This window comes from Scyliorhinus canicula, chromosome 14 (assembly GCF_902713615.1).
Source record: "Scyliorhinus canicula chromosome 14, sScyCan1.1, whole genome shotgun sequence".
Classification (NCBI taxonomy): Eukaryota; Metazoa; Chordata; class Chondrichthyes; order Carcharhiniformes; family Scyliorhinidae; genus Scyliorhinus; species Scyliorhinus canicula.
Genome location: NC_052159.1, coordinates 37,015,047 through 37,036,272, shown reverse-complemented (window position 1 = coordinate 37,036,272; position 21,226 = coordinate 37,015,047). Strand labels below are relative to the sequence as shown.

Sequence of the window (21,226 nt, the reverse complement as noted above, 5' to 3'; positions counted from 1 at the left end):
GCATCAGTTCCCATTGCCAACTCTTAAATTCCCAAAAGCTGCCTCCCCCCCACAAATCACTGGCTAGCACCTCACACCCTCCCCACATCTGATCTTCATGCTTGCTCCACAGAACCTCCTGGCACCCACCAACACAACCCCTTCATGCCTAGGTGGGGTGCCCACACATGCCACCTGCTATAGACTCCCCCGATTTATCAAGCGTGTGGCTCACAATAACCTCACTTTGACCCCGCAGGAGAAGATAACTCATAATAAATGGGAAAGGGCCAAGATGGGGGGGCAGGATGCCAGAGATCTGAGTGCAAAATCTCTATGAGGTACAGTCCTTGGAAATCGCGGGGTTGTCTGAAGAGAGAGCAGTCACCGACAGCGAGATTGATCTGCGCCACAGAGGTGAGGATCCACTGCCCCTTCACCCAGATGACCTGTCTAACTGAGTAGTTCATGTCAGACATGTCTCACTGACCACATGTCTCGCAGGATCTCCATCTGATGAGTCCTTTCCCACCTCATCAACTAAGAGACCACCTCAGAAGTGAATTGTGAAGAGACCACCATTGAGGCATCACAGCTATTACCCCTACTTTCCACTAGTGCAGACACACACACCTCGGTGGGCAGCATTAGTGGCCTGGCCTCTGGGGCAAAGTCTGATGAGCACCACAAGCTATTGCTGCACATCAGGTGGACGCGGAACATCCAAGGGAGTCAGCAGTCGGAGGTCTGCTGGATCCCAGGAATCAGCTGGGTTTCAGTCAGATGCCAAGCCTCTGGCAAGGTTCTCCCCACAGCTGATGCAGTTGGCAGGACACAGCCATGACATTCAGGGGGGGATGTCAGGTATATTCCAGCGACTGCATAGCCAATTGGAGGAGTCCTAAAGTCTTCAGGCACAGGAGATGGTGCCAACAATGCGTGGCACGAGACCAACACTGCTTGAGTGGCCACTGCAGTGCAAAATCTGGAGCGTCCGCGCCTTGAGTAGTGGTGCCCAAGGCATGGTTCATTTTGTGACCACTATGGTTGAGGGCCTCGACATCATGTCCCAGTCAATGAAGGACATGTCCCAGAACCAGATGAAAATTACCAAGTTATTCCAGAGCATGTCCCAGTCACTAAGGACCATCACTGAGGGCATTGACTCCATGGTGTAGACAATGGAAAGCCACCAGGACTGGCAGAGTCAGATAACTCTGGTTTTCTCACTCCCACTGCCCCTCCATCCCATGGAGTTCCCAAGGGCCCAACGGGCACCATCAGGAAGGAGGAAGCACTGGAGTCCAACCCGGAGCCTGCCATGAACAAGACAACGGGGTCTCCAGTTCTTTTGAAACTTCCTGTCCTGTCTCCGACACATCTCAAGGGCAGTGGGCAGAACAGGGTAGCATGGCAGCGTCAGTGACACCAGTAAATCAGCCAGGGTCCTCTGACTCCAGGCCCTCCAGAGGCAATACGCCAAGGGAATCAAAGGCCACAGGGTGCAAAAACAGCAGGCTGCCTCCACCTCTGATGTGCATCATGAGGTTTACACCTAGACATAGAGGTAGACCACGAAAGATTAAGAAGAGTGAGGAGCACCGAGTGGGCACGGAGGGGGTCATTATCTGTAACTATGGGGAATGCAACTGTTAAATGTTCACTATTAAATATAAAAATATGTTACAGCTGATACATGTGAAGCCTCTATCATGTTAACCTTCACAGCAGGCCTGCCTGAACCCCCATTCCCTGTTGCCCTCCGCTCCCCCCTTAACGCGATCTTGCTAGACGTCGCAATGTGAATCCCGCCCATTGTGGCCAGACCACTTTTTGGAAAATCTGCATGTTAGAGTGAGACAGCTTGTCTCACTCTAACATGCACTCCCACGATCTAGCCAAGACGTCGGGATCTAACCCCCTCACCTTGGAGATCTTGGGCAAGCGCTGTTCATTGCTGGTGCCCACAATCGGGGACCAGATGGAATGGCACTCATGGGGGTGTCCCAGGTGCTTGTCCTCTGGGAAGGGTGGCACATTGGCACTGCTGGTGCTGCCCGAGCCCCTTAGCACTGCCAGCTTGGCACCCTGGCAGTGCCACCTGAGTACCAGACTGGCACTGCTACGGTGCCCAGGTGGCACTGTCAGCTAGCTGGGAGGGGCACTGCCATGGTGCCAGACTGGCACTGCCAAGGTGCCAAGCTTGCATTCTTCCTATGCTTTTAGGGCCTGGGGGCACCCTGAGGAAAGGGAAGGTGGGTCGAGTGGGCAATTGAGGACCTCCTTACAAGTGATTTAGGGTTTTAGGGGGGTTTGGAGGTCATGTCGGGAAGTCATGCACTGGGGAGTTCTGGTGAGTGGAGCTCCTCCGTGCAAAAAATGGGAGTAAGTGCAGCCTCATTGGGGTGTTCCCCGCTAAGGCCCCACATCTACCTGACTGGGAGTTAAATAGTGTGGTGTTTCTCAGTGCTGCGAAAGCTGGGAAACACCAGGCTAAACACGCTTACTACAGGACTCTGATCCCTTTCGGGTCGACCATGTCCAGAAACATTTCCATTAGATCGCACACAATTTAAAATTGTGTGGCGTGCAGCAAATTGGACTGTGCTCTCAGGTATGCCATAGCCCCTAGAAACATGTCTTCAGAGATTAAACCACTGCTTCTCTGGAACCTAGTCACCTGTGAAGGTAAATGGGGCTTCGGGTGCATGCCGCATCATGCCTTTGCAAAAAATTAGTTTTCCCTTTCAGGTGAATATACAAGGTCCCAAGGTATTATTCAACTCGAAGTTCCACAGTCTCCTGACCGATATCCATCCCTCAACTGACATCAACATGGTAGCACAAGTGGATAGCACTGTGGCTTCAAAGCGCGAGGGTCCCAGGTTCGATTCCCTGCTGGATCACTGTCTGTGCGGAGTCTGCACATTCTCCCCGTGTCTGTGTGGGTTTTCTCCGGGTGCTCCGGTTTCTTCCCACCGTCCGAAGACGTGCAGGTTGAGTGGATTGGCCATGATAAATTGCCCTTAGTGACCAAAAAGGCTAGGAGGGGTTATTGGGTTACGGGGATAGGGTGAAAGTGAGGGTTTAAGTGGGTCGGTGCAGACTCGATGGGCCGAATGGCCTCCTGCACTGTATGTTCTGTATCACTAGAAGAGATTTTCTGGCCATTTCTATCATGCTGTTTCTAATAAACTTGCTTTATGTAAATTGTGCATCACATTTCCCTGCACCAGAAGAGTGACCACACTTCAACATTTCTTCATTGGCTGTAATGTGCTTCCGAGTGTGCTGAGGTCATCCAAGGACCGATATAAATGCAAGTTCTCTCTTTCCTCATGGAAAATTCCTATTTCAGCTGTACACATTCAAAAAAAAGGTATGAATATCATTATTTGTGACAGTCCCTGTAACTACATGCACATCATGTTATTTCAATTTATGTTAAAGCATCTCTGTTGAATAACTGGCTATACGCAATGATATGAAAAACAGGACAACTCCAGTCCAGTAACCATATAATTAAACTAATGGTAAGTGCTCTTGGCTGAAAGACCGGGGTGTGAGTTAATAAGATAGCAACTTGTCTAGACGTGTGGGAGAGGTTGTAGGCGATCCTAATGTCATAACCACACAAAGGTTTTAATATCTTGGAGCTAAAATAACCAGACGAATGACGACTGAGAGGGAGGTTCAGATGTTTGCAGTTTCATACAGGTATAAGATTATTATTTCTTTGCACGACACAGTGGGTGTTATATTAGATTTAGTATATAGCACTCCAAGAGAAATGAATAGTGATTTGGAAGTATTTGAACATTTTGGTTGCAGTGTTTATTGAACTCTGAGACTGCTGGTAGATCCTTACATCCATGAATGGTGGTTTACAATCCCTGCTCTGTGACCTTTTTAATTTAACCAGATATTAGGAATAATTTAATTACTTAAATCCAATTTCCTCAGCAGGTTTCTCCAGCGAATGGCTGAATCACAGAGAACAGGGTGATGTCAGGCTTTAGAATCATAGGATCATAGAAAAGTTACAGCACAGAAAGAGGACATTCGGCCCATTTTGTCCATGTCAGCCCGAGTACACCCAGGTGCCCTTTCTAATCCCACCTTCCTGCACCCGATACATAGTACCCTCTGTGTAAAAACGTTTCTCCTCATGTCCCCTCTACACCTTCTGCCTCTTACCTTGAATCTATGTCCCCTGGTTCTAGAATTCTTCACCAAGGGAAACAATTTATCCTGTCCACTCTTCAATCCCACCAGATGCCATGGTGGGATTTGAACTATTATCCCCTGGGGATTTACCTGGGCCCCTGGATTACTAGCCCACTGACATTACCACTATGTCACAGTTTTAAGGGCACATGCAAATGCTGGCGAAGATAGAATCTGGCTTGGTTTGGCAATGATGCTTCTCCCCATGGTTGAAGATTCTGCTAAAACGCTCTGTGAGAGTTCACACATAATGATCAGCCACTTGGCTAAAGTACCAGAGGTGGTATTCTCCGTCGGCCGATACCGAAATCGGGAAAGGCAATTGGGCGGAGTAATCGCCGAAATTGACGCCGAAATCGACGCCGAAATCGCGGTGGGCGCCGGGGTCACGTTCCATTGTGCACGTACAGGTAACGCTGATTACATATCATTAGCGGGTCTGACCCGGTATTCTCCCGGGTCTTCGCGATTATCCACCTCCACCGGGGGGGGCATTCCCAATGGCAAGGTGCACTTGTGCTTTCAAAAATTGTGAAACAGGTGCTGTGGCCTCTGCGGGGGAGAGAGGGTGTACGGAATGTCTCCAACATCGCAATAGTGTGCTGATAGCGCGACCAGTGCCACTTTGTTGGCTGGGATGAGTGTGTGTGGGGAGTGAAGTGTGTATATGCAGCTGCAGCTTGTCAGCTTACTGAGTGTCAATCGCGGATTTAATGAATCCAGCACCATTTCTCATTGGAATCGATTTTGCCGTTAGCAATCGGAGAATCCAGCCCCCAGTCTCAGGAATGGAGAATCCAGCCACTGAAGTTCTCTGTATACATACAGAGATATAAAAAATGCATCCTAACCAGGTGACAGTGAAACATGGCATACCATTCAACCACTTAAATCTAAACATTAAGAATGATCCCTAATTTACCTGCATTATCCTCTTGGGGCAACCACCTGGTCAAACTGTCCCTTTGTTGATAACACTGATATGGAGCTCAACAGTGAACAATAGACTATGGGCAGCACTCCCGCTAACTACTCAAATGCTGACTTGAACTGGAAATTTTAAATGATAAAAGCCTGTTAAAAGGCACTGAGTAATATAATCTTATAAAATAATCTTTCGGGATGCTACATTTTCGGATGGGAGTGTTGCTCACTGAACAAAGTTCATCCTTAATGCTGAGGCATAATTTTAGATGAACAAACTTTAAGTCATGAAACTTGTAACAGGGACTATTTAGGAGAAATTCTTCAAAAGTTAAGTGATTTGAGCAATTTGGAATGGAAGGCTATTTCCTTATAAAGGTCAGCGTGGTGGATTTTCAAAGTTGTCAATTTCAAAGAAGGGTGTTAAGAATTATATTAAAAGGTACAAAGAGGGAAAAATAAGCACAGTTTAAATGCTGATTGAAGGTAACTAACCTGAGCATTAATGGGAGTAAGAACAAAACAGAAATAAAGTCAGTCAGTGACAACATGTGTCATCAATTTATACGTCGACGTATTGCAACATAGAGTTGAAGACTGGTTCAATTTTTTAAAGGTAAAGTTGGATGAAATATAATAGAAATCAGGATACAGCAGATGCATCGAATTAATTCTTTGCATCTGACTTCATCAATGGTTCTGGATTCATTCCAGATACAATGAAATTGGCTCCGGATCCGTCATGATCATAGAGATCAGTTAAACACATGTTATGAATCATGTCAAAACATTACATATCTATAGGGCATCTTGATTAGAGGGAGAACACACTGGAACACTGGAATAAATACGCAAGAGTCTGGCTCCCATTTGCCGGAGCACCAAATGATAGATGATATGTGATGAGAGACGATTACTTCCTGGAATCCCAATACATAAGTGTCAAGAACCTTCCCAGTGGCCAAAAGAGGGTATTTATTCATAAATTAAGAGTGAAGGACAGCAAGGTGTCACAGTGGTTAGCACTGCTCCCTCACAGTGCAAGGGACCGGGTTCAATTCCCGCCTTGGGTCACTGTGTAGAGCTTGGACATTCTCCCCATGTTGGTGTGGGTTTTCTCCAGGTGCTCCAGTTTCACAGAACAATGAACAATACAGCACAGGAACAGGCCCTTCGGCCCTCCAAGACTGTACAGGTCATGATACCACCCTTGGCCAAAACCCTCAGCATTTTCTAATGCCGTATCCCTCTGTACCCATCCTATCCATGTGGTTGTCAAGATGCCTTTTGAATGCTGTTAATGTATCTGCTTCCACAACCTCCCTTGGCAATGCGTTCCAGGTACTCATCACCCTCTTGCCTAAAGAACCTGTCCAGAGGACCCTTGGAAACGAGAGCCTCATGCTTCCTTCTGAGCTAACGTACCCAGTCCACATTCAACAACGGGTCTTCCACAAGCAGAGCTGTAAATGAAACTCTGTGCCAGAAGGAGACTGAGCCTCGTGTTTCCAAAGTTGCCAGGGACCAGCCAAAGTAATCTGAAATAAGCCATGATTCGCACAGTACTGCACAGAAATCTATGGTAGATGAAGCCATAAATGTGAAAAACTTCTGTAGTGGGCCACGTTGGACCCCAAGGTCTGCAACTTCCTCCGAGGGGCAACCAGTGGCAGATTGCCACTTCCTACCAACTTAGCTGCGCTTAAATTGAAAAGTGCATGTATCGCCCAGTCATCCTGATTCAGGTTGGGTGAGACTCAAGCAGCAAAGCAGATCCCTGGCACCCGCAGCGGTCTAAAAGGAGCAGAGCACTTGTTGGGTAAACCAAGTGCGTTTAAAAGTCTCATTAACAGCGAGAAGCTAAGATTCTAAGGTAAATGAATTTGATGTGGGGGTTCGAACATCGGATTGGCGGCGAGCGCCGTGGATCCGGACATGTTGGGGGGTGGAATCCAGAAATCGGTGGATGTGACAGGGAGGGGATGTGCAGTGTCCAGGAGTGAAGAGTTTGGACCTAAGGGGGTAGTAGGGAGTTAGACATCGCGGGTGGGGAATTCGGACATCAGGGGATGAGGGGTTCAGATATCATGGGGTGGTGGGGAATAGGAGCTCGGTGGGTGGGGAATTGGACATTAGGTTTGAGGGGTTCGGATATCGTGGGGTGGGGGGTTGGACATTAGGGGGTGAGGGGTTTGGACATCAGGGGGTGAGGGGTTTGGACATCAGGGGTGTGGTACGCTATATTAGGGGTATTGCGGTACCTAGGTGGGATGTACCTTATACTGTAGTATGAGTGGTCGAACTTGCCTGTTGGTTCCACCCAGCAGGCGGAGCATAAGAGTCTGTGTTTCACCCACAGCAGTCATTCTGTACCGGAGCTGCTGGGGTAACTACTTGTTCATGAAAGCCTTCAATTGGACTACAATCTCGCTTCAGTAGTGATTGATCATGCATCAGGGGGTGAGGAGTTGAACATTGGGGGTGGGGAATTGGACCTCGGGGTAGGGAGTTGGATATTAGGAGTGGGGTGTTGGACATGGGTGGTACCTGGGCAGAGTCAGGTTGAGAGGGGGTGGTAGTTCGGGTTCGGGGACTGGTGTGGGGTCGGGTCTGGTTGGGCTGGGCAGGTCTGTGGGTCACGGTGGGGAATCCTGCATGAATGAGGGGTTTGGGGTGGGAAATCCATGGAGGTGGGATGCTTTGATTGGCTAGGTATAAGTGTCTCCTGCACAGGCTCGATCTGGGTTTTGAAATAGTTATTCCTGAGTTGCAAGTGCTTTTTTGCTTCTACGAAAATATTGGAAAATACTTCTTTTTGTTTCATATTCCAGCATCCGCAGTAATTTGCTTTTATCTTTTTTTCTTCTAACTCTTTCAGAGTAACTAAGAGGGTAAAACTGGCAGCACCGTCTGAATTTAGTGACTTAAGTAGCTTTGTTAGATGGTTTGCTCAATGCAATTGCCCAGGGGACGTTAGCTCTTCCGGATAATTGCCAGGTAAACCCTTACCTGAGAATATCAGAGGGATTCCCCAGGACATCTTTGGGGCACCCTCGAAGCCCGACACTGGGGAACCAAGATGTTATGGGCCCAGGAATTATTGTCTCTGAGACCAGACTCCTTTCATACCAAGTAGATATGGAGGGATGGATCGTTCGTACATACATGGACCACTTGAGGAGTAGAGAGCGCTCCAGCCGTCAGTATTGCCATCAAGACATGTTTTCAAATCTAAAAGTACCTGATCTGTTTTAAACGTAATTGCTGTCTACTTTAAAGCAAATCATAGAATTTACAGTGCAGAAGGAGGCCATTTGGCCCATCGAGTCTGCACCGGCTCTTGTAAAGAGCACCCTACCCAAGGTCAACACATCCACCCTATCCCCATAACTCAGTAACCCCACTCAACACTAAGGACAATTTTGGACACTAAGGGCAATTTATCATGGCCAATCCACCTAACCTGCAAATCTTTGTGACTGTGGGAGGAAACCGGAGCACCCGGAGGAAACCCACGCACACACGGGGAGGATGTGCAGACACCGCACAGACAGTGACCCAAGCCGGAATCGAACCTGGGACCCTGGAGCTGTGAAGCAATTGTGCTATCCACAAGGCTACCGTGCTGCCCTATGAACCAGCACAAAGCAAGCAGCCTATGAAACAATCTTGTAATCAAAGTTTGTTTGTTCAACTTAAACTTCTGGGAATACATCTTCGCATTCACAGAAAATCGTATGCTCGTCTAAAAATAGTTAACGGAAAGTAGTAGGAAATGAATAGTGCTCTGTTGGGGTGGGTATGGTCAGATGAATTCTGAAAGAGACAGATAGGGGTTCTCTTGCAGTTGTGTTTCGTACATAATATGGAGGAACGTACTCCTGGGAAAGTTATAACATTTGTTGATATCAAAATATTTATTCAGGTAACCAGTAATGGGACAATAAAGACTGGTGCTGGAAATAATATGTGTAACTAGAGAGTGAGTGCTACTTTGTAATTGGTGAATGGCATCTATTGTTACTTCAGTTTCTCATATTTTAACCACAACTATTTTCCAGAAGCGCACAGCGCTCAGCACAGCCAGAGCAAATTGTAGATTAAATACTGTGAAAATAATGTGGAATAGTATTCTAGAAGAAATTTATTCACATGCACTGATTTTGGCCATGGACCTGAAACACTTTCATTGAACCACCATGTATTGCATTGATTTACATTTTGAATTTAGCTAATCCAGTGACTCATTTTGATTATCTGATGTGAATGGTTTAGCTGCTCATTAAATAAACTGACTAATCCTATGGGGAGTTGTAACCTTTCTGGTGGAGAATCAAACCCCTTAAATCCAGTGTCATAGACAAGGGATGGGAACTGATAGACTCATAAAGGAAAGTTAACCATGGAATGCTCCACATGTTTGCAAAATATCCTTGTATAGGCTTAGCTGGAAATTGTTGCCTCAAGCCCACTTAATGTTTTTTCAGCAAATTACCTTTGCTGAGAGTTAAGTGCAATATTCGGGGGAGTGCTGCATTTCAGACGTTGCTCGTCTTCAGATGAGATGTTGAACCAAGTCTGCCTGTTCCAGTAGTTCAGCTAGGTTTTACAGATCCCCCAACATGATTCAAGGAGAAAAGAAGACGGGATTTAACTGGAAAGAGTCGATGTCCGGTTGCGGGCGTGTTTAGCAGTGTTTTTCTTGGCAGCTGCAGCTCCAATAAACACTCCGCTATTCATAGCACTTTGCCATTTTTTAAGGCCTGGGGGAGTTTCTCTCTCTGCTGAGGCAGCATTTAGAGTCATTTCTGAAAGGCTCTTTGCAGATTGGGGCGCCATTTTATCTGGCTGCTGCGATCTTCCCCCCTCCCTTCCAGCCCCTCCCCATTTTCAATACCCCTCCCCCCCAAATTCTGGGGAGGCCCCTGGGAACACCCCATCTCCACTCGTCCACCTGATAAGGCACCACTGGGCTCGATCCCTTGAAATTTAATCTGACACCTGAGCACACTGGCACACCTCTCTGGCTGTGCCCCTACCAGCTTAGCAGGGCCAACCTGGAAATTACCAGGGGGCACTGCCAGAGTGCCTGGGTGGCAATGCCAGGGTAAAAAGGGAGTGCCAAGGTGCCACCTTGCCCTGTCTACTGATGTGTTAGGCAGGCTGGGTCGACGTGGACTGCACTTGATGCAGTGCAGCGAGAGACAGACCTGCAACACTTGATAAGATGCAACACAATTTTATTTAACGTCTTAACTAATATACATGTTCAACTGTGGGTTGACACTATACTGACTTGACTGGAGACCTAGTACTAGCCTGACCAGACTTACTGTTTGCACTGGCTAACTCACGAACTCTGACTGTCTCAGTGGCTGGGTCCAGAGAGAGCGGGAAACCTAGTGCCCTCTGGCTTTATAGTGGTAGTGTCCTGTCTGGTGATTGGCTTCTCTGTTCTGTGTGCTTACTGGTCATCCTGTGTGTCAATCACTGCCTGTCTGCACTCCATTATATACATAGATGTATATTATGACATCTCCCCCTCTTTTTGTTTCAGATAATAAATATTAAGGTGCATGTGCGTGTGGATGTGTATATGTGTGTGACTATGTACAGAATGTGCTAAAATGAACTTATATACATAGGAAGGTGTCGCTAGTGCAGATATAGGGCAGATGAAACGGTAAAACGATAATTACAGAAGTCAAAATGATGAGGTAACAAGATGTACAAAAGTTCAGTCTATAAGTTTAGTCTTTGTGGCGGGCGACGAATTCTTGTTGATCGCCGCAAGGGTGGATCAGGGGCTGCCTGCACTTGGATAGGCGGGACCGCTGCCAATGCGGTGGCCGCAGGGGCTGGCAGGATTGCTGGTAGATCAATGGCCTCGTGGTAGGGCACGTCCAGAGGAAGCATTGTGGGTGGCGGGGCATTTCGGTCAGGTGGCGGGCATGGAACTCTACGCAGTGCCCGTCTGTTGCGTCGTAGGAAGGAGCCATCAGCCATGCGGACGAGGAACGATCTCGGGGCCACTTGGTTGACCACCACAGCTGTGGCTGACCAGCCGCCATCAGGCAATTGTACACGAACACGATCAGTTGGGACCAGCTCGGGTAGATCCGTGGCATGAGCATCATATGCTGATTTCTGTTGGGCCCGAGACTGCTGCATTTCTTTGTATGGTGGTCAAGGCCTGGAACATGGATGGCTGGAACTGTGGTCCTCAGAGTGCGATTCATGAGCATCTGTGCTGGAGACAACCCAGTGGACAGTGGGGTTGCCCTATATGCCAGCAGCGCCAGGTTGAAGTCGGAGCCTGAGTCTGCAGCCTTGCATAGCAACCTCTTAACAATATGGACCCCTTTTTCGGCCTTCCCGTTTGACTGCGGGTAGTGGGGGCTGGAGGTTACATGATGGAAGTTGTATGACCGGGCAAAATCAGACCATTCCTGGCTGTAAAAACAGGGACCATTGTCACTCAGCACTGTGAGCGGTATCCCATTCCTGGTGAACGTTTCTTTGCAGGCTTTGATTACCGCCTTCGACGTGAGGTCGGACAGTTTCACCACTTCTGGGTAACTGGAGAAGAAGTTGACCAGGAGGACATAGTCACGCCCCTTGGCGTGGAAAAGGTCGCCACAGACTTTGGACCATGGGGAGGTCACTATCTCATGTTGCTGCAAAGTTTCTTTGGGTTGAGCTGGCTGAAATTTCTGACATGTAGGGCAGTTGAGGACCGTGTTGGCAATGTCCTGGCTGATGCCCGGCCAATAGACTGCCTCCCGAGCTCTGCGTTGGCATTTCTCGACCCCCAGGTGACCCTCATGGAGTTGGCTGAGCACCATAGCTCGCATGTTCTGAGGAAACACGATCCTGTCGAGCTTCATGAGGATGCCGTCCACCACCGTCAGGTTATCTTTGACGTTGTAGAACTGGGGACATTGTCCCTTCTGCCAACCATTTGTAAGGTGCTGCATCGCTCGCTGTAGCAGAGGATCCTTGACTGTTTCCTCACGAATTTGGATGACGCTCTCATCAGAGGCCGGAAGGTTGGTTGCACACAATTCACCTGTGTGTCGATGTGGCAGATGAAGTCAGTTTGTTCACATGGTGTGGTAATGGACCTGGAAAGGGCATCTGCAACAATGAGTTATTTGCCTGGCGTGTAGACAAGCTCAAAGTCATAGCGGCGTAGCTTGAGAAGGAATCACTGTAACCGAGGCGTCATGTCATTTAAATTCATCTGGATTTTGTGGACTAGTGGCCTGTGGTCCGTCTCTACCGTGAACTTTGGCAGGCCATAAACATAGTCGTGAAACTTGTCAATTCCCGTTAGGAGGCCCAGGCATTCCTTCTCAATCTGAGCGTATCGTTGCTCAGTGGGCGTCATGGTTCTGGAGACATACGCAACTGGAGCCCAGGACGAGGAGTCATCCCGCTGGAGGAGCACCGCCCCAATGCCGTCCTGGCTTGCGTCAGTGGATATCTTAGTCTCCTTGGTCGGGTCGAAGAACGCCAGAACCGGGGCTGTGGTGAGCTTCGCCCTCAGCTCACGCCATTCCTTTTCATGCGCGGGCAGCCACTGGAATTCCGTCGACTTTTTGACGAGATGGAGGAGGGCTGTGGTGTGGGACGCCGTATTGAGAATGAATTTCCCGAGGAAGTTGACCATCCCAAGAAAGCGGAGGACTGCCCTCTTGTCCTCCGGTCTTCATAGCGTTGATTGCCGAAATCTTGTCAGCATCTGGCCGCACGCCTTGCTGCGAGATGTGGTCACCAAGGAATTTGATGTCTGATTGACCGAATAAGCACTTGGCTCCGTTGAGCTGGAGACCATGCTCATGGATTCTCTGGAATACCTGCTTGAGGCGAGTGATGTGTTCTTGGGGAGTTGTGGACCAGACGATGACATCGTCAACATGCACTCGCACCCCCTCGATACCCTCCATCATCTGTTCCATGATGCGGTGAAATACCTCTGAGGCAGAGATGATGCCAAAAGGCATGCGGTTGTAGCAGTAGCGACCGAACGGGGTATTGAATGTGCACAGCTTGCGACTGGATGCGTCCAGCTGTATTTGCCAGAACCCCTTGGAGGCATCCAGCTTCGTAGAGAATTTGGCATGAGCCATCTTGCTGGTCAACGTTTCTCGTTTTGGTATTGCTCTCGCATGACTTTGCGGGATGACTTTGGGGTCGATGCAGATCCAAAGCTCCCCTGACGGCTTCTTGACGCAGACCATGGAGCTGACCCAGTCTGTGGGTTCCGTGACCTTTGATATGATGCCCTGGTCCTCCAAGTCCTGTAATTGCTGCTTGAGGCGATCCTTGAGGGGTGCCGGCACCCGACGTGGTGCATGAATTACAGGGGTGGCATTCGGGTTAAGCAGGATTTTGTATCGGTATGAGAGTGTGCCCATTCCATCGAACACGCTGTGGTACTGCGTGATGATGTCATCAATATCAGCCTGGAAGTTTTCATCAGGCGATGCCGTCGCCGATGATGATGACATGGTGTGGACTCGCTGAACCAGGTTCAGGAGCTTGCAGGCCCGAGCACCGAGCAAGGATGTTCTGTCAGGTCCTACGATCTCAAACCGCAGCGTCGTTTTAATTGACTTATTGGACAGTCCTAGTTGGCACGAGCCACTGGCAGCTATGGCATTGCCATTGTAGTCAAGGAGCTGGCAGGCCGTTGGAAGAATACTTGGTCTGACGCGAATGGTGCCGAGATCGGATTTCGAGATGAGGTTCGCCAATGCGCCAGTGTCCAGTTTGAACCGGTGGCGAGCCTTGTTAACTGTGAGTACAGCACACCACTCGTCGTTGGGATCCACGCTGAGGATCGAGAGGTGCTTCACTATCTTGGAGAAAGGCAGCGCATGCCTCCTAATGATGCCCAACCGGTATGAGGATTTGAGGCACTCGGCATCAGGATCTGTTTGGCTGTCGGGATCGGAATCTGGCATGCCTTGCTGTATTGAACGGACACTTCTGTGCCGTGGCTGGGATCACTGGCTGCTGGGCAGTGGAGCAGATCTGCAAAGGGCTGCGTAGTGGCCAAGCTTGCCACACTGTAGACACCGTCGTGACATTGCCGCTTTAAATGGGCGGAACCACAATTCGGACACGTCATGACGCCAACGTCAGCAAGTTCCTTGCGCCATTGCACATGCGCAGTGCGGTCGAACGACGTACGCACCTACGCTGTCTGGTAGTTTGTTGTCCCCTTGGGCATGGCGCACATGCGCAGGGGCCTGGGAAAAGCACGCTAAATGGCCCCTCTCGTCGATACTTAGGCCATGCATTTGTGCGATAGCCTGCACTCGTTCCGCCTTGTGGGAGGCTAGCTTTGCATTCTCTGCCGCCCTGATGTGGGAGTACCGATTGTTAGCATGTTCATGGACAATGCACATTTCGATGGCGATGGTGAGGGTGAGCTGCTTAACTTTCAGGACCTGCTGGGAAGGGAACCGGAGTGGACCCCGAAAACGATCTGATCCCGGATCATGGAATCAGCTGTCGAGTCATAGTTACATGACTGCGCGAGGATGCGGAGATGGGTCAAAAAGGACTGAAAAGGTTCATCCTTACCCTGAAGCCTCTGCTGGAAAATGTACCGTTCAAAGCTCTCATTCACCTCAATGTCACAGTGGCTGTCGAACTTCAGCAGGACTGTTTTAGATTTTGTCTTGTCTTTGCCTTCAGCGAATGTAAGGGAGTTGTCGATGTGGATGGCGTGGTCTCCGGCTGTGGAGAGGAACAGTGCGATCTTCCTGGCGTCCGATGCGGCCTCGAAGTCGGTGGCTTCGATTTATAGTTGGAACTTTTGTTTGAAGATCTTCCAATTTGCACCAAGGTTGCCGGCGATACGGAGCTGTGGAGGAGGGTGGATGTTTTCCATGTCACCGGATGGCTGTTTGCTGGTCAACGTTGATTCACTCAAGGTAGGTCCATCAAATTGCAGTGTCACTCACTGGTAACATGATGTGTTAAGCAGGCTGGGTCGACGTGGACTGCACTTGACGCAGTGCAGCGAGAGACAGACCTCTAACACTAGATAAGATGCAACACGATTTTATTTAACGTCTTAACTAATATACATGTTCAACTGTGGGTTGACACTATACTGACTTGACTGGAGACCTAGTACTAGCCTGACCAGACTTACTAACTACCACATGGTGTTTGCACTGGCTAGCTCATGAACTCTGACTGTCTCAGTGACTGGGTCCAGAGAGAGCGGGAAACCTGGTGCCCTCTGGCTTTATAGTGGTAGTGTCCTGTCTGGTGATTGGCTGCTCTGTTCTGTGTGCTTACTGGTCATCCTGTGTGTCAATCACTGCCTGTCTGCACTCCATTATATACATACATGTATATTATGACATCTCCGGCCAACTGTGGGTCTCTAATGGCCTGGGAGGCCCCCCAGGTGCCATTACGACTGGTCCAGGTTTGTGGAAACTGTGGTGATATGATTTGCATAGCTGTCTGCCATTGGGGCAGAACACCGGCTTACCATTGGCCCTGGTCGGTCATGTGCCTCTCGACCGATTGGTTGCGACCAGTCATGTGACAGCTCTCCGATTGGTCGAGAAGCTGAATTAACCACGCCTCCTTGCCGAGGTATAAATAGTCGAAACGCCCGGCGGTCGTCCATTTTATTGTAGACAACCGCAGGGCTAAGTTCTACCTTATTAAAGCCTAACTTTCATACAGCAACTCGTCTCTCGTGCAATTGATAGCTCATCAGAAACCAGTACTGAGCAGAACCCTGGCAAAGTCTCCCAGGTTATGCCCTGGGTGTCGGGGGAATCCCGCAAACACATATTTAAATGAGTCTAAAAATCCATTTAAATACGGTAACCTAGATCACGCCCAGTCACAACGTCTCGCGAGACTCCGTTAAACCTTGCGCGGTGTTTCAAACGTCACAAATCACGCGAGAAGCCTCTCACGACATTCAAAGGCCTTGTCCCGATATCGAGTTGGGTGCGATGAGGCGGCTAAATCACGTCCAGAGATTTCTTTTACTGCACTGGTGAGCAATTCCTTTGCTCTACAACACCTAAAGCTGAGTAATTGATAACTTATCTCATTGTTGTTTATGGGATCTTATGTGTGAAATACAGTTTCGATACAATGATAATGGCTGTTCATCAAAGTCACTTGCTCTCTGCAACTAATAGGTGGTGGTCCCCTGGGAGCATGATAGAAATGCAAGTTATTCCTTTTTTCTTCTCACTCCATTCAGAGACACGTTTCCCCTTGTTGCCGAGATTATTTAGGTTGGGGAATTAGTAAAGTTCACATTTTGCTCATATATTCAGCCTCCTGCCTCCAGATTTCAATTATCCTAATTAATAGTTATTGGTTAAATGCATAACTGTCATTATTAGTTTCCCAAGCAATATAAATAACTGACAAAAAAAGCTGCAAAATATACAATGTTGATTTTACAGACGGAAGCTATGTTGCGTGTTTGATCGTAATACTGAAAGATATAAATTTCTTTAATCATGAACTCAGAAATTGCTATTACATTTTTGCTTCTCGGAGGCTGTTATTACTTGGAACTCCTTTGGTTATTTATCACATCCTGCTTGATTACACGATGCAGGTTTGATGCTGAAGGGCTGTTCATTTCCCAGTAACGGGGTTAATTAACGTATTTGCTCGCTGATCAAGTTAAGTTGTGACATGTCACTAAGGTGCACTGCCTCACAGCATCCATCAGGAAAGGCTGATTTTAATGTGTGCTCCAACCGTGAGCCACGGTCTCAGTCTCCTGATGGGCAGGTCAGGAGGCGAAGCTCCCCATGAGAAGCACAGACTCAGGAAATTACCCATGACATCTCATCTCAGGGAAGGGAAATCTGACGCAGGACTTTTAGCAAATGTATTTCAATAGTCAATGCTCCCCTGCATTACAATCCCTGAGCAGGCTTTGACAGAGCTGTGTGCTTGTTTCTGGCTGAAGATGAAATGGGAACAGAGAGGGAACTTTACGATGGAAATGGTAAGGGAGGAGAAAAATAAGGGGTGAAGGAAGCATGAATGTGAATCAGGATGCCTAAATATTTACAACTCCTTCTTACTTTAAAAAAACCTTTTCACGCAATAAGTACTTTGGGTCTGGAATGCACTGCCTGGAAGTGTGGTGGTGGCAGGTTCAATCAAGGCATTCAAGAGGGCATTTGATGATTGCTTGAATAGAAACAATGTAGAGGGGACAGAGAACAGGCAGGGGAATGGCACCAAGTCATGATGCTTCTTTAGGGAGTCAGTGCAGACACGATGGGCCAATTGCCCTCCTTCTGCTCCATAACACTTCTGTGATTCTGTTCCATCTAAAATACTGGCAATTGCTCAGTGAATGGTTGCAAATTAGGAATGAATAACACCAGTTCTGAGATCCTGGGAACATGTCCATAGCATCAACACAGTATGTTTAAAGTAAGAAAATGTTCCAAGCTGCTATACAGGAATTAGGCCATACTGGAACCACCACGAGGGTAGAAACATTAGGATGGGCGAATAAAAACTTAGCTAATGAGGTAAGTTTTAAGGAGGGCCTTAAATATGAAGAGAGACAGAGAGGAGTAGTTAGGGATTCATGGAATAATAATAATCTTTATTATTGTCACAAGTAGGCTTACATTAACACTGCAATGAAGTTACTGTGAAAATCCCCTAGTTGCCACATTCCGGCGCCTGTTCAGGTACACTGAGGGAGAATTCAAAATGTCCAATTCACCTAACAGCATGTCTTTCGGGAGGAAACTGGAGCACCCGAAGGCAATTCACGCAGACACGGGGAGAACGTGCCGACTCCACACAAACAGTGGCCCAAGCTGGGAATCGAACCTGGGACTCTGGCGCTGTGAAGCAACAGTGCTAACGACTGTGCTAGCATGCCGCCCATAATGGTCGATGAGGAAGGGACTATACACCCTGGAATGCCACCAGTGGTGGAGTGAAATTAGTCGGGATTAAATTCGCTGCATCCGTATGCCTGACACCAAACTCTCAAAGTAACTGCGCTAATTGGAACTCAGTTGTGGCAAGAGACTCTCACTCTATCCCCCCCCCCCCCCCCCCTCCCCCCAGGAGGACAGCAGAAATATGTTAGGAATGTATTTGAAGCATCCCTGAAGAGGTCAAATATTCCCATCAACTCATGAGAGTCCCTGGCTTATGACTGACCGAAATGGAGAATGTTTATTTGGGAATGTACTGGACACATGGTGAGACATTGTCGAGGTCTGGGAAGGAGTCTTAACAGCTGACTAGCCAAACATCATCTTCCCTCCATGTGGCAGAATCTGCGGATCGTGCATTAGAGTTATCAGTTCTCTTAGAACCCTCGAACTGGAGTGAAAACAACTCATCCTCGATCCTGAGGTGCGGCCTAAAAAGAAGATGACGCATACTGGTGAAAATTAATCTTGCTTCAGGAGTTTCACTTACTCTTTTGAATAGACTACAAACAAATCCATGTGACTAAGTAGTACAAAGTTCAGAAAGCTAGCAGTTCATAAAGGCCCGCAGGCCACCGTCAAAGGGAAAGGCGGCAGGCTGAATTAATTGGTTTCCAATGGCACATATGAGCAGCAGCACCCAGCTTTAATGCTGAATGAAATGGAGATCCTGAGGCAGGAGGTGGATCAAAGAAGGGTGATTTTATTTTGGGCTTTAGTAAAAACAATTTGCTGGTATCAGCGCTCGGCATAAAGCCGTGTGTTCCCAAATGGAAGTATAATACTTAGCTCCCTTGTGAAAGCTCATTCTAAGGTTAGTTTCCTGACTACATGGTCTTGATGGAATTCTGGGAGCGCATATTAAAAACGGGTGTGCTGCTTGCGATTTTCCAATCGTTTAAAGCAATGCTTAGAAAACTGAGCACACATGGTAACATTTTCAATATACCATGCAAGTGGCTGAAGTACTCTCACCATATCACATAATCACAAAATGAACCCTCTCTTTTCAAGAAGGGTCTGACTTGGGCATTGTTTCGCCTTCCTGACTGACAGTGTGATTGGAAAGGTGCCTAGTACAGGCTTCTAAGTGATTGTAAGGCTGTGTCGTGCAGCAAGAACTTATGTTTTTTTTGGCTCAGGTGCAAGGTTATAATGACAGATCAGATGACATTCTAAAATATATTAGAATTCCACATGAGTACCGAAATATGCACAATTTATATCAAATGTGTTGTTTGAGAGAGAAAAGAAGCAAATGTTTGGTAATTTTCTAAAAGTTATTTTGGAGATTGAAAAGCTTCTTTGGTTTCTCACGCAGATTGTTGGTGAAATGAAAAATGCTGCTTATAGGTTTTCGCCTAAACATTGGGCGCGATTCTCCGGTCCCCACGCCGGGTGGGAGAATCGCGGGTGGGCCGGGTGACTCACGACACGCCCCCCTGGCACCCCCCGCGATTCTCCCACCCCCCGCTTGGATGAATCGCAGCTCGCCGTTTTTAACGGCGATTGCCGATTCTCCGGCCCAGATGGGCCGAGCGGCCTGACGTTCCCGACCGTTTCACGACGGCGGCAACCACACCTGGTCGCTGCCATCGTGAACATGGGCGCCAAATGCTCGTTTGTGGCTTGTGGGGGGCGGAGAGGGGAGTGAGCACCACGGCCGTGCTCAGGAGGGGACTGGCCCACGATCGGTGCCCACCGATCGTCGGGCCGGCGTCTCCAAGCGACGCACTCTTTCCCCTCCGCCGCCCCGTAAGATCAAGCCGCCACATCTTGCAGGGCAGTGGAGGGGAAGATGGCAACCACGCATGCGCGGGTTGGAGCCGTCAGCCGTCGTGACGTCAGCCGCGCATGCGCGTGTCGGAGCCGGCAAACCTGCTCATGTGCAGCTAACGTCACTTAGGCGCCGCCGTCGCATCATTCTCGGCACGCCGCCTTGACGCAAGCATCAAGGCCCGACGGCCGAGAGTTACGGAGCACCGCTCCTAGCCCCCCGGGTGTTGGTGAATAAGGTGCGAGGAGCGGCCTCCGAGGCCATCGTGAAACTTGGCCGTTCATGACGGCCTTCCCGATTCCGCGCGGGAGCAGAGAATTCCGCCCATTGTGTGGTGCATTAAAATGTTGACTATGTGCTTCTGAATCATTTCCACCTTGCTTCACACTGCTTAAAAGTAAAACATGCTGCAAGTCTTCGTTATTCTATTGTAATGATGGATACTATCAATTTTCTCACCGCTGCTATTAAATTAGCCAGCTGTTTAATATGTCCTCTGCCCAGTTTATGAATAATGGTGCATATTTTTCTTTTACAGTGCCAACTTTTCACCTTTAAAGATGATGGCATGATCTGCGGTGGTCAATCCCGTGTTAAGTACTGCCTGGTGTGGCGCAGGAGCCCTAGGCTGGCATGATAGACAGTGGGCTGAGAAGATTTCCGCTGGGCCGCCTTCTTGGCCAGCTGAACATTTTGTATCTGCTTCCCTCTTCCAATTCCCCTTCCAAATATTCAGCCCCCAGAGGTTCTGGCCATCACTGACGATCTCCCACAGTTGTCAGCGTTAATGTTCTCCATTTTCATATCTCACTTGCAAGTGCCCTTCTATTGAAGGTATGGATGCCCAGGGGGGTCGAGATACAATGGCCAGTTCACCGTACAGAAGATCTTTGGGTATATGGTTGTCATCCATCTGATGAATGTGGCCAAGTCAAAGCAGACATCGATGGCTTGGCATTGATAGCATGCTGATGGAATTGCACACTACAGTTAGTAATATTATCCTGTCAAGAAATGCTAAGGTTATGTTTGAGACAGAGCGAGTGTCTCTATTTTAATACTATCCATGAAGTCAGCAAACATTGAAAGATTTTACCTAATGTGTCCGATATTTCCTTGTTTTAAAAAAAAAATTACATTTGTTGATGAAAACCATCTGTGCCTGGAGGTTTGTTTGGCTTCAATCCCATTACTATTTCAGCGAGTCAGTGCAGGCTCGATGGACCAAATGGCCTCAATCAGCACTGTGGGGTTTCTATGAGTGTGAAGTATGTCAGGATCAATCTGAAACAGACCAGGAGGAGTGTGCAGCAGATCAGGGATCACTGTGAAGTGGCCG

General features: G+C 48.3%; 1 long non-coding RNA gene across 1 annotated transcript in view; it reads left to right on the top strand.

Annotated features, from left to right (window-relative positions):
- LOC119977816 overlaps positions 1–20,880 on the top strand; it is a 222,908-nt gene extending 202,028 nt beyond the window's left edge. Inside the window, exon 3 of the long non-coding RNA XR_005463280.1 lies at positions 20,426–20,880. This is a non-coding gene — a long non-coding RNA (uncharacterized LOC119977816). The remainder of the gene's footprint in view (positions 1–20,425) is intronic.
- The last annotated feature ends 346 nt before the right edge of the window (positions 20,881–21,226 follow it).